At 57.1% G+C, this 15,093-nt stretch overlaps 1 long non-coding RNA gene across 1 annotated transcript in view; it reads right to left on the bottom strand.

Moving 5' to 3' along the window:
* Window positions 1–3,906, bottom strand: part of LOC102158037 — a 7,420-nt gene extending 3,514 nt beyond the window's left edge. The window contains exons 1-2 of the long non-coding RNA XR_305150.3: window positions 2,368–3,906; window positions 729–874 (exon numbers count right to left, since the gene is read on the bottom strand). This is a non-coding gene — a long non-coding RNA (uncharacterized LOC102158037). The remainder of the gene's footprint in view (window positions 1–728; window positions 875–2,367) is intronic.

Raw genomic sequence — 15,093 nt, 5'->3', positions numbered from 1 at the left:
GGTCTTTCCCACAGAGGTGAGGCTTTGTTTGAATGCACCCTGGGGAGTGGCAGCGGGCTCCTTTCCAGATGCCTCGCGGCCAAGGCCTTGGGGACCTGGCCCCCACCTGCCCGGAAGGAGGCTCAGAGGCTCTGCTCCTTCTCTGAGCTGCGGCATAAGGGCCAGCTGGGCCCTCAGAGGATCTGCAGGGAGCAGGGGTCTGGCAGCTGCTGAAACACGCAGCCCCAGTTTAGGCACTGGTCCCGGCCTTGTCACAAACTCCCCCTGGGCCTCAGCCTGCTGACCTCTAAAATGGGACTTGGGAAGCTCCACGGCTACTGTGACTGTGACCTGCCTTCCAGATGAGGAAGATGAGGTCCAGAGAGGTGTGATGCCTGGCCTGAGGTCGCAGGCGGCATCAGTGACGGCGCGGCCCCGGCCCTCACACCTGTGCTCACGCCCTGCCTTAGACGGCTGCGCTTCTCTTCTCACATGGAGACTTACTTCCCGATGAGGCTTCGAGCCCCTCGGGGCAAGAGCCACATCTGGTTCATGCTCCTCCCCAGTCAGGCAACCAGCAGGTGCCTGATGCAGGCTTGGCCAAGGGGACAGGGAGCCAGGGTGCCCGAGGGAGATGCATCCAAGCCAGGACCCCGCCAGGCCTTCCCGGTTCCCCCAGAGCCTCCACACGTGAGGATCTGGGCCATTCACTCGCTCGTCTGCTCATCCAAACAGCAGGTGCCAATTACCCGGTGGGTGCCCATGACCCCTGGAGCGCTGGGAAGCCAGGAGTGACCAGGCCAGACAAGGTCCCCGCCCTTGGGCGCATGTGTTCCAGTGGGAAGCAGCCGACCAGCAAGGACCAAATCCAGACAGTTTGAAATCAGGACGGGACCTGCGACGGAAACAAATCAGGTGGACATGACAGAGTGGAGCCGATTCGGATCCGGAGGAGCTGGGACCGGCAGGACAAGAAGGAAGGTCACACCAGGCAGAGGGAGAAGCAAGTGCAAAGGCCCTGCGGGGAGGGTCTCTGCCTGTGAGGAGCAGAGGGAGGGCGGGAGAGGCTGCAGGAGGCGCGGAGGTGCAGCTGGGCGAGGGAGCTGGAGAGGCGGGCAGAGGCTGGACCACACTGCAGTAAGGAGTTTGCCTTTTTTTTCTCTTTTTCCCCTAAATTTTTTACAGCTGCACCTGCCACATAAGGAAGTTTCTGGGCTGGGGATCAGATCAGAGCTACAGCTGAGGTCTCCCCCACAGCCACAGCAACACTGGATCTGAGCCCCATCTGTGACCTACACTGCAGCTGGCAGCAACACCCGGATCCTTCACCCGCTGAGCGAGGCCAGGGGTTGAACCCGCATTCCCACGGACACTGTGTCGGGTTCTTAACCCACTGAGCCACAGCAGGAACTCCTGGGGTTTGCGTTTCACTGGAAGTGAGGGGGGAGGTCTTTAGGGAGTTTCAGTAAAGGACCGGAAGACACAGCCCTTGCTTCGGGAGGACTTCTCACTCTGGGACTTCTTGCTGCTGCCAGTAGAGGAGCCGCAGGAGGCCGCAGCGCCTTGCCCAGGTCGGGCGGGGGAGGAAGCCTTTGCTCCCTGGCAGGCGGGCAGGCAGCGGCGGGGGCTGATGGAGGGCGGGCATCTCAGGTTCTCCTCCAGAGGAGCACAGCCGCATCGCACCCCCGGCCCCGGGATCCCATCAGCCACCCCGCCCCCGTCATCCCGGGGGAGTTACAGCAAACAGTGCCTGCAAGGTGTCTGGCCCCCACTCCTTGATTCTATTAATGCCAAGATGCATTAAAGAAGCGTGGTGGGAATGCCATTCTAATTGTTTCGTACACACGCCACTGGGAGGGAACTGATTGGACACAGCTCACAGGCAGTATGTTAATACGCTATTTTCATATGATGATAGCTTTGCATAATCTCCCTCTCTCCCAGCTTTGCAGGGACCTGTTGTTAACCGAGCCCCAGGAGAGAGGGAAAGGCAATCTGCCTTCAAGTCCACTCCCCGCCACATTAATTAGTCATGTGGCTGGGAAGGTGCCACTCTGTACAAAGTGGACTTTATAATTTATACGCCAGCTGTTTCTGTCCATTCTCTTCCCCGCCTGCCTCTAATGAAATCGTGTTACCGGAGGGCCGACTGGCGTGAATTGAGCCTTTAATCCCATTGACCCTGGCCTGGCTGGCGGGGCCCAGGGGAGCGGGGGTGGGGCTGGGATGCGAGGACCCTGCCGGGCACGACCCTCCCGCGCCCGCCCCGGCCTGGCCCGCGACCGCACCGCGCAGCGCGGCGGCTGGGCACAGGAAGGGGGTGCCGGCAGCGGGGGCCCGCCTGGCTGGGCGGCCCTCGTGGGGCTCCCCGGAGGCTGGGATGCTCACATTTACCGCCTCATCTTCCGAGATCCAGCGAAGCACAGCATTCTCATCGAGCTTGTTCCTCCACTTGGAGACCAGGCCAGGCCAGACTGCACACCCAATGAGCTAACGCTTGCTTTTCTGGCCGTGGGGGTCGCTGGGAAAAGGGAGCTGTGATTCCAAGGAGAGGACGCCACCCCAGCCCCCCAGCAGCCAAGCTGACCCCTCCCCAGACAGGAAGCTGCTCCGAGCCCAGGGGCCCCCGAGTGGGGAGAAGGGCTGGGGGCCAGACGAGAGGGACGCTCCCCTTTCCCTCTCCCCCTCCCCCGCCAAAGAAAAGCAAGACCAGGCAGCCGGAGCCACGCAGCAAGCAAATGCCTGCAGCACAGAGCCCATTTGGTGAGCAGGAATAAACACAGCAATTAGCACCATGGCAGCCTCTTAAACAAACACATGGGACGAGTCATGGGCGGGGAGATGCATCTGCCAGGGGGCCAGAGGCTCCAGAGGCACCAGCCGAGCTGAGGGAAGCTGGAAAGAAGGACGGCCAGGCTCAGGGGCTGGGGCGGCACAGACCTGCGTGGGCAGAGCCGGAGGGAGCAATGGGCTAACAGGCCTGGTGCACAGGGGGTGCACTCCCCGGGGGATGGGGTGGCTTCCCGCCCACCTCCTCTAATTTGTTGGGAACCCTGAGAGCCTTACATGGACGAGAGGGACTCGGGGAGGTGACGCGTGGCATCCTCCGGCCTCATGCCCCGTGGTCCACCTCTGTCCTCGGCCAGGCACCCTCCCGAGCCCCGCCCGCTGCTGGCCTTGGCTGCCACCGTCTCTCTGCTCTGGACCAGCAGCCTTCTCTTCCTCCCCGGCTAAGGCCTGGATCCTTCAAAGCCCTCGGCCTTTCCTGACCCCCAGGCTGGCCTGCGCCGACCCCATCCCCGCCTCCGTCTCTGTCTGGCCTGCTCCCGACGACAGGGGCCAGGCAGGGGGACCCGGGGCGGGTGCTCTCCGTGGGCTGCTCCTCCGTTTCTCCCTCTGTCAAGTGGGCTCGATGACCGCCTGGAACCACGCTGGCTGCCCGAGAGCCCCGGCCCGACTCTCAGGCTGGAAGCCACACGCTCTGCCCTAAGAACAGGAGGGCCTCTGTCGTGGGCGTCCCAGCTCATTTATTGGCTCTGAAATAGCCAAAGTCCTGTTTTGGCTTCATGGCATTAAAAACAGAAGCAAACCTGCGCTGACTCCTCTCTTTAATGAGAATGTGGGGCGCATCCGGGGGTCTCTCCAGGGAGGGGAAAATGAAGTTGTCATTTTTCAATATAATTAAACTTGGTTTTCAAAAAATCTCCTGATCTGAGATGTGAATTACGCTAATTACTTCTGGTGGCTGCGACATTGATTTCAGTGTTAAAGTTAATGGACTTAATGGGCGTTGCTCTCCCTCCGACGCGGCTCGGGGCTCCTGGCTGGGGGTCCTGCTGGCCCAGCCCAAGGGGCCTTTGTGGGACCCTCCCTCTGCCATCCGCTTCTGCTGCCTGAAGTGCCCTGTGGGCTGCTTCCTCCTGGCCCGCCCGGCCCCGGGCTTGAGGCCTCAGGGGGACCAGGGTCCCCTCTCCTGTAGGGGGGCCCTGGCACCTCCTCTGTGTTCCCACGGAGCCAGGCCCTCAGGGGACCCGGAAAGGAAAGAGCAAGAGGTCCCCCCTCCCGGACCCCCGCCTGGGGAGGCCTGACGGATGGCAGGGGCGGGCAGGGCCGAGCAGGCTGGGCGCTGGGGGGGCTCCGGGAGATGCGGAGGGGGAGGCCGAGCTGGCTGTGCAGGCCCTCCCAGGGCCGGGCGGGACGGGGCGGTCCTGGAGGCCGGGCAGGGGCTGTGACATGGTCTCTGCCTTAGTCCAGGAGGAGCCACCCAGGGCACCAGTGGCCTCTGTGGGCAGGCCCGGCCGCCTCCAGGGGCCTCGTCCCCAGGAAAATGCTGTCTGCGCTGGGAGTTTGGGGTCCCCTCCTGAAGGTCTGTTTCCACCGGAGGAGCCTTGGGGTTCGCTGACCAGAAGCTCATGACATGTGGGGCACAAAGCTACAGCCCCGAGAGCCACCTGCCTCCTTCCAAACAGCCCCGACGGTGTGCGCCAGGCCCCTGGGGCAGGGGTGCGGGGAAGGGGAGATGTTGGGGGCACACGTGGTGAGGGGGCAGGGGTCGCACTCCCTCCCGAGGCAGCCGCCCCCGACCCGGCGCAGGGGTGGAGCTGGTCGGCCTGAGGCTGTGCTGGCCTGAGAAAGATTTCCTGAGGCCCAAGGCATGGAAGTCACAGCCCTGTGGCCGCCAGGAGGCAGCCCTGAGTCCCTGGCAGGGGCCTAGGCTCCTGGGGTGCTGATGGGGGCCGGCTGGCCGGGGGGCTGCAGAGGGAAGCAGGCTGACGGCACCTGATGGGCAGCGAGGGGCGGGGCCGGCCAGGGTCAGAGTGGGAAGGACCTTGAGAACCAGGCCAGGGAGTCGGGACTGGGTCCTGTCGGGAGAGGGGGCAGGGGAGGGAAGGGCCTTCCTGAGACGAACCCCCCCCCGGGGAGGGGGAGAGGGCAGCAGGGCCCCCAGGAAGGGGAGCGAGGCGCAGGCCACTGCAGGAGCCTCATCCGCCCCGAGGAGGGCCCGATCCCCAAGCTCGCCTCTCCATCAGCGACCCTCCCTCTGAGCGGGTACCACCTACCCCCCTCTCAGGTCCTCCTGGTCTCCCAGCCCCCATCCCTGACCCCGACCCTCCCAGCCCTGGCCTGGGCTGCAGCAAAGCCCCCTCACCAGCCTGGGCGAGCTTTGTGAGACCGAGATCCAGCTCATCCCGCTCCTCTGAAACAGCCGAGGCCAACACCCACGCGGCCCTTGCGTCAAGCCAAGCACCGCCTTTCGCATTTTAGGTGCATTAACGGTCTTAAACCTTGTCCCAATCCTGTGAAGTTGACACGATTGTAAAACCCCGGGTTACATGTAAGAAACCGAGTTCCAGAGAGGTTAAGTCATTTTCTTGAGGTTACACAGCTAGGAGGTGGCCAAGCCGAGATGGGAACCTACACAATGTCCGCTTCTGCCCTGGGGGCCCCTTTGAGTCTGTCCTCAACCACGGGGTCAGTAAGGCCCTGATGTCACCTGCAGGCCCATGCGACATGGTCCTCCCTGCTTCTCCCCCCTCAGTGCATGGAGCCGCGGTGGCTGCTCCTCAGCCCCTCCTGCCGCGCGTGGCTCCAGATCCGCGGCTGCAGGTCTCTACGTCCTCTCCTCTGATTTCTGTCCCGATCCCCAGGACCTTGGACTCCTTCCTCCATTTCAAGTCCACATTTTCAAGGTCTCCTGTGCTTCTGACCTGACCCTCACCTCTCTGCCAAGCCAGCCCCAGCTTGCCTCTGGGCCCAGAGTCTAAGTTTGCCATGTTCGGTTGTAGAAGTTGTACACTGCACAATTTAAAGAGGGGGCATTCATATTTGCTGTCGATGTAAACAGCGCTCTCTGAGAGGGTGCAACGCAAAACGGCACAGCCAGACTAGCAGACCCGCTGGGCCCCCATTCGTGGCAACACCTTGGCTAACATTTCCGCTGAGACAGCCGTCTTTGGGCCTTTCTGGACGCCACCCGCTCTGCTGCCTGAAACCTGAAGGGCTGAAGAGTCTGGAGAGAGGAAGCAGGTTCAAGAAAGAAGGGCCCCTGCTCTGAATCTTCTGCAGGGGGACTGAGGAATCCTGGCGGGGGCAGCAGCCTCTGTGGACGGGAGTTGAACCGGAAGCTAACTAGTTTCTGAGCCCTACAAATCTGATGCAGAGACAAGAAGATCCAGTGGGCAGGTTACCTGGGGATCATTACTGGGCCAGCAAAGATTTCCGGATGTGGGGTGGTCACTCCTCACCCTACGGGGTCACAAGGAAGGGCCCCTGATGGTCGGCCTCACCTCCCACGTCCACCACTCGCTGCCCTTGCGTGGCATCTCGCCAAGCTGCCCACGCCAATCAACTTAGCCCGTTTCCCCATCTTGCTCTTGGGCACAACACAGACGCGGGCATCGTAACCACTGCAGTCACGCCCATTGCAACTGTTCACCAGGCCCCAGAGAAGACGGAGACCGAACTGTGCCCGTTCTACACACAAGCAGAGTGAAGCTGCAGAGACGCTGTGACTTAGCCCGGCTCATGGTCAGTGAATTTGAACGCAGGCTTGTCTGGCTCCACGTCCTAGGCTCTCGGCCACCCTGCTCTCCCAGCTTGGAGCCTGTGGATGCAGAACAGCTGGAGGAATGTGCGCAAATCCCCCAGCCTGGCCCCAGCACCCAGTGCAGATGCGGGTGTGGAACCGTGCCCAGGCCGGGAGCTGGCTGGGTAGAGCGTGGGTAGTGCACGGATTGGGCGGGGCCGTTCCATGCCTGTTGCAAGGGCTGAGGAACAGAACACGGAGCCCGGGCCTCTGTCCTGACAGAAGCAAGCGCCCGAGTGGATGTCCCTCGGAGCGGCATCAGGCCAGAGCCGCTTCCTCACAGGTGCCGGGCCATCCCTCGGGGGGTGGACGTTGGACGGCGGTTGATTTAAAACCCCGACACCTGGGTCCCCCGCCCCAGCCTCCGCCACGGTCACCATCCCTCTCCAGGTCCTAATCCCTGCGCTTGTGCAGTGTCCTCGCCCTCTGACGGGCCAGGCCCTGTGTGAGCAGGGAGACTGGGTTATTATGTAGAAGAGTTATAATAAGAAATATGACTGCAAAAGCCAAGTCAGTCGAAATTGGACTATAATTAAATGCTTAGAAAATTCTATGCTTGGCTCATTTTAAAATCAAGTGCTTCTTTGTAGCAATTTCCTTTCTTTAATTACAATTTCCTGTCTGGTTTGACATTTACAATGCAATCTTGGGGGACATGTTTGTGATTTATTATTCCTGCTCCTATCAGGATATCACTGTGCAGAAATGAGTTTATAAAATAAGAGCTCAAATTATTATGGCCTTTGACCAATAAAGCAGGCTCATAATTTCAGGCCTGAGAGGAGATTACCATTTTTGACAACCCAAGGCAGAACGAGCGGAGGGGGAGCTCGCTCCGTGTTCAAAACCACTGCACCGTCTCCTTAGGGAAGGCCGGTTTGGGAGGCAGAGGAAGATTCAGATAACCTCGCCAATACACACGCGCCGTCGCGGCTTGGAAGAACTTTTTCTGTCGTGGAGTCGTATCATCCTGGAGTTTGCCAGGCGGGCGCCATGGTTCCCACCTTACAGACGGACGCTGAGGCTCAGAGGAGTTCAGTGACTTGCTCAAGGTCACAACGCCAACAAGCGGGGTCTTGGAAACAGCACCCAGGTCCAGTCTAGAGTCCTTCCCCCCCAGTGTGGCAGCAGTCCCGAAGGCCTGAGAAGTGGCCCGAGGATGCCCTCGGGGCGCCTCCACACAGGGCGTGTCCTATCCTTCCACCCCGGTGCCAGGGGCTTTGACCAGCGCTCAGAGCAGCCCCTGCCCGTGACTCACAGGAGGCCTTCGGGGCTGTGGTCCCGGCACACGAACGAGACGCTCCGTCCTGTCCCTTTTCCTTGTTCCTCATCTCAGGGTTTTACCGGAATCTGGCCCTTTGACTCCGGGCCACGAAACGCAAGAGGGTTTACCTTGATGTGCACACGTGGACGTGCAGTTGCACATGTACGTGTGTGCCTGCACGTCTGCATGTGTTTGGGGGTCGTGAGGGCACCCGTGCCCCTGGCGCTGCATGACAAGTACGAGCGGCCTAGGGATGCTCGTGCGGCCTGTGCGCCGTGCCCAGGCCACTGGACATCAAGACCGGGAGGCGCGAGCGGATGCACGAAGGGACGTGCCTCAGCCTCACGAAGGCCCTGGCTTTGGTCCCTCTGGGCAGGCCTCGAAGAGAAAGGGCAGGACGGAGAGGAGCTGGGCCCCAGGGCTGACTTCTGCTCCTTAGAACGTCCTGCAGCAAAGGCTCTCATCAGCCTGGTCCCCGGCTGGAGGTGGGGGGCACTTCTGACCAGGTCAGGGACACCCACTGGCCCCTCTCTGAGGCTGGAGAGTCTCTGGGAGTGGGCGTCCAGGCTCCCGCTCCCTTCCGGAATGCCGGCGGGCTCTGTGCCCGGGTCAGGAAGGCATGATGCCACCTTGGTAACGAGGAGCAGGGGTGGGGCCGGCGGGGACCTGGTGATGCGTCCAGCTTCGTACTCAGTGAATCAGAGGCACAGGTGGACAGATCCAGGGCGGGGTGTCCAGGCGGTGGCATGAGCAGGCCTCGGGCCTGGGGACAAGGTCTGAGGTGGGCTTGCGCCTTCTGACCCTCTGCCCTGCCCCCTCCATGCCTGCCTGTGGCCTTCAGCCTCACTGTCCCGCTCCAGCTTTGACTGTGCCGCGCAGACTCAGTCAGGGCAGACCAGGCCCTGAAGCGGGCTGAGGCCGTCGGTCCGCAGCCCTGGGGAGACCTGGCAGCAGGCTGAAGCGGGCGTGTGGGGCCACTGGTCCGGGCTTGCCCATAAACCAGGCTTCTGGGCCCAGAGAGGGGGTTTCGGGGCGCTCCCCCCTCCCCCAGTGGGTCCCTTGTAGCAGCGAAAGCCAGGCTCAAGCTTTGTCTCACTTGAAAGGAGTTGTTATGAGAAGTAAATGCGCGTCTCTGGCTTTTGGCCTCAGATTAAGTCTGTCCAGAGACTCCTCTAGAGCCTGTGAAAATCCCTTTATTACTTCAAAACAATTTTAAAGCAGATGCATTAAGATTTTTGAAGACAGAGACGGATTCCTATCCCGACCCCGGCGTGCCGGTTATGAAATTCAAATGCCTGGGCCCCGATCCGCTTCCTGCGCCTCCCTCGCCTAGAGCCGGGGCCGCGGAGGGGCTCGGGCCCAGCGCTCTGGGTTCTGAGGAAACTCCTGACCCCTGATCAAAGTACTGCTCCCCTGAAGGCCACCGCGGGGGGACCGGGACGGGCTCCGCCTGGGCGGTCCGCGCTCACGCCCCGGCCCCGCCCCCGGCCCCGCCCCGCGCCCCGGCCCCGCCCCACGCCCCGCGAGCAGGTTCACACCACGCGCCCTGAGCGGCGTAAAGGCACACGCTGGCCCTCCCTGTCCACGGCGACTTCTTTGACGCGTCATATTCTTCAGGGAGGAAGCCTGGAAGGCTCTTTGATCTCTCCTGTTCAAAGGAGAAAATGGAGCTTTAGACGGGGGAAGAGACCCTTCCGAGGTCAGCCGAGGCCAGATCTGAAGTCTCTGCTTCCAAGGCAGACCTCCCCGTGCAGGTGTGAGGCTCCTCCAGGCTCCTGACTCCTTGGGGAGCTCCCTCCGGCCCAGGGGATCCCGGGTCCTAGCTCCTCCTCCCCACGGCTCGCCCACCCTACCCCGCCCCAGACACGAAGAAGTAGGTGGAGCGAAGCCATGCCCCTGCCCCAACCCCGCCCTGTCCCCTCCTACACTAGCGCTTTCTCCTCCCAGCCCCAAGGAGCGAGAAAGGCCTGTGCAGGAGGAGACGGTTTCGGGTTTCAGATCCGTCAAGTCAGTCCCTCCACCGCAGCTGCAGCAGAGTAAGGCAGCCAGTCCTGCCCGCAGGCTGCTCGTGGATCTGGGACAAGGCAGACGGGAGAACAGCCATTGCAGCCCAGAATGCGGGGTTGTGACCAGAGAAGTATAGGGAGCTAGGGCACAGAGACGTCACTTATGCAGCCTCCTGAGCCATGGCAGATGGACGAGCCAGCCCACATTCCTACGGAGCAAGGAGGGTGGACAAGGGGTGTGAGCCAGTCCTTTCCGAATGTCTGTTTGGCGAGCAAAGGTTGAGGGTGAGGGCGGCGACTGGGGCCCAGGACTGCCTCTGCTGAGTGCCGCAGAACTTCTAGGACGCCTCTGTACCGGGGGACCATCAACTGGCCCCGCAGGACACCCACCGTAAGCCCTCCACTGCACACTCGCCCGCGGGGCCCTTGCTAAGTACGATTTAGACGTGACTGTCTCTGGCGGGAACGCTCCAAGATGCGCACGACAGCTTCTACTGGAGGCTTCAGGGAGGCATCTCCCTTAGATGAGGAAGCAGGTACAGGGTGCCTCTGATGCTCGGTGTGCAACCCAGGAGCGTCGTCTCCGTTTTTGAACCCAGACTAAATCGGGTGCTGGCCAGGGCTCGCCAAGGCTGGTGAGGGATCCGATGCCAGCCACGTGCAGGTGGTTCCTGCTTCCCCTTCTTTTGATTTTGCAAGAGCTTCAGGTGTTACCCATCCCAGAGGACCAGAGAGACCCACGTCCCCAGACATGGCTGCCTCTGCTCCTGATCCAGGCCCATTCAAAGGCGGGTGCTTCCAGCTTAGAGCCGAGGCCTCGGCCCTCCAGCTCCAGCAGACATAGAAGCGTGGTCCCCACGACTGTCCCGAGGCCTCAGGACATAACCTGTGGACTAGATCACTCAGGGGCCTCTTGCCTGAAGCTCTGAAGCTGACCTAGTGGACTGGGATCCCCTCTGGCCACCCGAGGTCTTGGCTGCTGGCAAGCCCAGCATGTGAGTCCTTGTCACTGGCTACTGGGAGGGGCTGCTGGCCTGGCATCCCTTCACTTTCCTACCAAAGGCCCCGCCAGCCTCCTGATCACCAGCAGGCTGATCCAGCTCCGTGATAATTCAAAAGCTGTGCATCAGTGGAAAGAGGAGGCCTGATTCAGAAATTTGTGCTAACGAACTGTGCTTAATTGGGTTTGGGGAAGGACACGAAATGGGCTGCCTGACATTCCAGGGTCCTCGGCCGAGGGCTACGGCCTCCCTGGCTTCTCCCTGCAAGGCTGACCACGACGGCAGCCCTTCTCGCCCAGCGCTGCAGCCTTCGGCCTCTCAGCCTAGTAACAGGAAGTCATCTGCCTAATCAGACTAATTAGCACTGGGGACACAAAGTCATCATCTAGGAAGAATGCAAATGCCAGTTTTACAAAATGAAAACGCCATATGTGCAGTAATTAGCAAACCACGGGCACATTTTATAAATCATATTTATTAGTTTGTAAACAAATCAAGCTCTAAATGAAATGAAAGATGCCGTTAACCGTGACTGCAGCAGCGGCAGGGCCAAGCAGGCCTTGATAGGGGGACCGGGGCTTTGGGGTAGAGCCTGACCCAGGCTCCGCTAATCTCCCTTCTAGCTCAGGAGCCCTGGTCTGGGAGGCAGGGGTCTGTGCCCCAGCTAGCCACGATCCACGGACCACCTGTCCTCCTACCAAGGCCCCCCGGGGGCTGCCCCCCTGCCCAGGACCCCCGATCTGGGCGATTACTCAGCCGAGGGGTTAAACGAATCACGGCCCCCATCTCTGGGGACCCACACCTGGCCTCTGAGCCTCACTGCAGCACCAGGCCCCTCTCTCCTTAATTTTGGAGCCACAGGCCTCTTCGTCCACTGACACACATACCCCTGGGGCTTGAGGAAAAGTAAAGACGTCCCAGTTGAAGGAGTTTCATGCAGTGACCAAGCCTGCTGCCTGCCCTGCTTCTGCTGTCCTTGGAGAAGCGCTTGGGGGAGGGGCCTTTCCCGGGCGGGTCCTCTCCTGTGTCACAGTCATGTGTCCTGTCCACCCAGCTGAGGCCCTGCCTGGCACTCAGCCCTCACTCAGAGGGTTGAAACGGACCTATCAGGGTAAGTCGAAGCTTGCCAGGTGCTCCAGTCAGGAGAGGGCTCCCGGCGTGGGCTGCGTGGCCGTGGGCGTGTTCTGCTCAGCGTATTATCCAGCTCCCTTCTTTGGCGAACTGTACCTCCTTGCCTTGGGAAAAACCTCTTTCTGCCCCATGTGGCTGGGACGAGACTTTCAGTCCAGATGTCCGGCACCCCCTTCACCGCAAAGGGACCTGTCACGGCACTGCATATCCTGGACCAGTGACACCAATTGGACATAGGGCTCCTTGCCCAGATTTTCTGAATAGAGATGGAAGGACTGTCAGTGTCAGTATGACACAGGTCACTCCCACTTTGGGGGTCTGATCTGGTCTATGTAAGGAGCAATTATATAGACTATAGCAATTATATAGAGTAGATTATATAAAGAGAAAATCAACAGTTCATAGGTCATTTTAAAAATAAGACTAATATTTCTATGAACTAGAAAGGGAACAGAAATCTAATATATTAGATACATTATATATAATTTTATACTTTTATATACATAATGCTCACATACATGTATGCAATTGAGAAACATGGAAGTTACACTGAAGAGCTCCAAAGTGCATCTAATAAAAGCTATATAAGAAGAAAATGAGGAGTTCCCGTCGTGGCACAGCAGAAACAAATCCAACTAGGAAGCATGAGGTTGAGGGTTCGATCCCTGGCCTTGCTCAATGGGTTAAGGATCTGGCATTGTCGTGAGCTGTGGTATAGGCCAGTGGCTACAGCTCCGATTAGACCCCTAGCCTGCAAACCTCCATATGCCACAGGTGTGGCCCTAAAAAGACCAAAAAAAAAAAAAAAAAAAGAGAGAGAGAGAGAGAGAAGAGAATGCAAGACATAGTAGAGAGGCAATATTTAAAGAGATAATTGCCAAACTTTTTCCAAAATTGAAGATATAGGTTTTCAGATTTAAAAAATCCACAGAGTTGGAAAAATAAAAATAGAGCACGTTCAGATACATTATAGTGCCACTTTAGAACATCAAGGTAAAGAGATCATTTTAAAAGCCATCAGAAGAAGGAGACAGATCATTACAAAAATCAAATTAACACCAATACCAGGATCCTCTTCAGCAACCCATATCAGAAGAAAAATGAAATAATATCTTTAAGATACTGAGGGAAAAATCACAGGCAATCTAGAATTTTACACTCTTAATTTATTCTCTAAAAGTGCAGGCAAAATAAAATCTATTATGGACATGCAAGGACTAAGCTGATATGCCTCCAGAGCTCCAAACTGAAATAAACATGTGTCCTGGATAAAAAAAGAAAGCAGATTTAAGGAGAAGGCAAATGGGATGCAAGAGGCCGTGATGACCACAGGAAATGATGTAAAAAAAAACCATGTGCTGGCAAATTCAATTAAGTGTTGACTATAAAAAACAGTGACACCCATGTTTTGTATATTTTTAAAAAGTTAAACTAACCCTCTAAACAAAATAATGGAATGAATAGGCATGTTCAACCGGGTAATATATGAAGGAAAAAAGAAGGATATCTCCAGGACCAAAGACACAGTGAATTTATCGCCAGGTTGGCAGGCAGGACGTGATACCGTCGTGTCCCGTGATGGTGGTGGCGGCAGCATTCTAAGACCCACGTAGGGACAGGAGGTTGGGCCTCCTGCCCATGAAAAGCACAGAGACGAACTATGCCCCTTGTGCATGGCTGAGAGCACTGAAAGGCTCTATGTAAATGGAACCATATGAAAATAGTTCCACATGAAACTATATGAACACGGAACTGAGACACTAAACTCACAAGTGCAGGAAGCAGTAAGAAAGCACTGCGTGCGCCTGAGAGAGAAGGACCGTCCACAAGAGGTTGAAGCCCTGGGAATGGACCGGAGGCACACTGTCTGTGGTGTCTGGAGGATCCACGGGTCCGGAGAACAAAAGGAGCCGAGGGAACCAGCAACAGGAGTCCTGGAGCTGCTTGGCAAGGAACAGTGTGGCAACTACGGCACAGTGACTCCAACAGAAGCGCAACCCTTGCTGAGGCCAGCTCGCTGGAAAGGCACCACCCGCACTGGGGAAAGGAGGCACCACAGGGTACCTACCGTCAGACGGCCCAGAGACTCCCGGGGGTTCTGGAAGAGAACAGTACAGATGGGGAAGCGCACCCTAGAAGAGCAAATGCCTACGAATTCTCTACAACTGAAGAAGGAGGGAGTCCCTAAACTGAATCAAATGCCTTCAACCCCGAGAAGGACAAATAAACAAACCCAAACCCAGATGCATCAAGGCGAAACTTCAAAACATCCAGTAACAGAGAAAGGCAACTGGAGACCGCAGAATATTCCTAAAAAGAACAACACCGGACCGGCAGCAGACCTCGCAGCAGCCAAACGGACTCCAGAAGACAGTGGAGTAACATCTGCAAAGCATTACAGGAAAATAACTGGAAATTTATAGTTTATTCGAAGTTAAGGCAAAATAAAAGATATTAGAGAAAGTCTGACAGTTTACGACTCACGATTCTCTCTGAACTAACAACTAAGGGATGTAACTTAGAAGAAAATTGAAACCAAAAGGAAGAAATGATAAGCAAATACATCAGAAAACATGTTCGGCTAATCTAAATAAGCACCGACTACAGAAAATGAAGACTAATCTTTAGAAGGGGCTAAAAAACAGGGTAGAATAAAAATATTTTGCAACAATAGCAAGAAGATGGGGGTGGGGACTGGAGTTAAAACATTTGAAGATCTTTGTATTATTACTGGAGGCAAATAAAGATACCGACAAAAATTTAGACTTTCAAAAAAGGTGTAACATCCAAACTAGTGGAGAGAGGAAAAGAATAAAAAGAACTCAATAAACCCAGCTGAATATAGGAAAGGAAAAAAAAGAGAAATATTTAACATGGTAAAAATATTGTAAAGATAGTCCAAGTTTATCCGTAATCCCCCCAAATTTAATTAAACCCACTTATTTTGAGATATTCTCAGATTTTCAAAATCTAGTTAGAAGCTGCTTATAAGAGACATAATAACTAAAACATAATCATGCAGAATGTTTGATAGCAAAAGGATGGAAAAATATATTGTAAATAGTAACCAAAAGAAAGACAATATATAGAAATATTAAAAGCAAGTGAAAGAGATAAGACAAAACT

This window comes from Sus scrofa, chromosome 9 (genome assembly GCF_000003025.6).
Source record: "Sus scrofa isolate TJ Tabasco breed Duroc chromosome 9, Sscrofa11.1, whole genome shotgun sequence".
NCBI classification, from domain to species: domain Eukaryota; kingdom Metazoa; phylum Chordata; class Mammalia; order Artiodactyla; family Suidae; genus Sus; species Sus scrofa.
The sequence above is the reverse complement of the archived record's forward strand: the minus strand, read 5'-3'. Positions and strand labels throughout refer to the sequence as shown.